The sequence below is a fragment of the Frankliniella occidentalis genome, unplaced genomic scaffold, assembly GCF_000697945.3.
Source record: "Frankliniella occidentalis isolate FOCC.00 unplaced genomic scaffold, Focc_3.1 Scaffold168, whole genome shotgun sequence".
Classification (NCBI taxonomy): domain Eukaryota; kingdom Metazoa; phylum Arthropoda; class Insecta; order Thysanoptera; family Thripidae; genus Frankliniella; species Frankliniella occidentalis.
The window spans coordinates 859,186-861,166 of NW_026267294.1; positions in this window are offsets into that span (position 1 = coordinate 859,186).

Here is a 1,981-nt window from a genome sequence, read left to right on the forward strand (position 1 = left end):
CCCCACCACCAGTGTGCATCAGGCAGTGCAGTTTGTGACGACGGTTGCCGGCAACCAAAAAATGATGTCGCCCAGTCAGTGCGCTGTGACGAACCCGACGGGCGACCCAGTGATAGAAAGTGATGATGTTAGTGCCATCAAGATGGGGTGTGCCAGCCCGCAAGTGAACGGCGGCCCGCTGCAGCTGGGGGCGGCTTCGGGGGCGGGTCTGGGGGCGGCCGCAGCGCCCGCCGGCCCCGCGCCCCCCTCCGTGCTGGTGCCGCTGGGGTGGAAGCGCCTGCACAGCAACGGCTCCGTCTTCTACATCAGGTAAGGGTCAACCTGTCCTGCACCTGTGGTGGTGGGAGCCGCCGCGGGCCTCGCGGGGCGACGAAAGGGAAACCGTTCTGTTTGTAACCGACTCGTCCGCTCCACTCGTCCAGCCTGGCCGCCGCGGCTCGCAGCGCGCCGGCCTGGCCTGGGCCGGGCCGGGTGGCCGGGAAGAAGGAAAACCTGTTGTGCCGGGAGTGTGTTTGTGTGTTACCTCACTTTACCGGGGATCTGCGTTATCTCTCCCGAGGTGGAGGAGAGCATTTTGCTCCGTGGGACGCGCCGGGCCGTGCCGCCGGTCGCGCCGGGCCGGGCCAGGGCCGCTGCCCGTCTGGGTGTCACTCGAAAGAGCGATCAAAGTGGGAGGGTCTTTGCCACGCCGCCGCCTACACTGCCAGGCGCGGGGGGCGCGTTTAGCCGGCGTGATTATAGCTTGGTGCTGCGTAATTAATTACCCGAGTGTTGTATGTGTGTGTATGTGTGTGTGTGCGCGCGCGGAAGTATGAGAGGCGGCGGCGGCTGCTTTTTGCAGACCTTTTTGTGTTATGAGCGCAAGCGTTTGATCGTGATTGCAATTTTTCGCGCCAATTCACACAGCGCCCTGCCGGCCGGGGACTGGATTGGTGTGTATATGCGAGTGTGCATGTGTGTGTGCGCGCGTTTTAGCAGCCTTGATTACAAGCATCCATTAGTCTGCTCCCGGCCTCCTCCCCTCCCACAACAAGTGGTTGCCGCAGGATGGTATGTATGTGGTGTGTCGCGCGGTGCGGGCGGGCCTCGGGGCGGCGGCTGCATGCGTGGGAGTGACCACCCCGCGTATTGCACCACATCATCACACCCCCTCCCCCCTTCTCCTCTCGCCCCGCCCGCAATAAGACAAGTGTCACATCACCCTCCCTGCTGGTCTGTGTACGTGTGTGTGTGAGCATATGCGGTGTGGGAACCGGTCGGGGTCGCGGGCTATGGCTATCCACCGCGCGTCCCCGCAGCAGCAGAGCAAGCATCGGTTGAGGCGATAACAACTTCAGGAAGAAAAAAAAATGAAGGTCGCGCGGTGAGTGCGAGAGGAGGAGGACCACAATAGGAAGAAGCGGGGTGCTTTGCATTCATCCCCGCTCCTCTCCCCCTTACAGCCAGCAAGTTTCGTAAGTATGGAGCAATTTATTCGATACTCCTATTGTATCTTATTCGCTGCTGTGTACGGATAGCGCGGGGAGTGAGGAGGACCGGGTTGGGTGCAAGGGAATCCAAAGCTGCTGCTGCTGCTGTATGCTCTCGTTTCGATTTGGCTTCCTTATTATTTTTGGGTGTGTAGCAGCATGCGCGACGGCGGGGCGGCGTGTAGGTCGGGGTTGGAGAGGGGTGAGGCGCTGGCTGGAGGGGAAGGGGTTCCGTGCGCAGCGGTGCCCACAGTGCATGACCTGGCCGGAAACTTGTGATCATGCGGGTTTGGAACACGGTTGGAGGAACTCTTCGGGTAGCTGTCGTAGGTATCAGTAGTTACTACGGTGGAGATCTTGTTTTGCAGACCTAATGTTTCTCGCCATTTGTTTTCGTTCACGCCACTCTTTACATTTACCCTTTAAAGCACATAGTTTGGACGGCGCATTGGCTTTAACCGCGTCGAAGTAGTAGCCAAATATAACCTGGATAACCCTCCCCTCCACCCCCG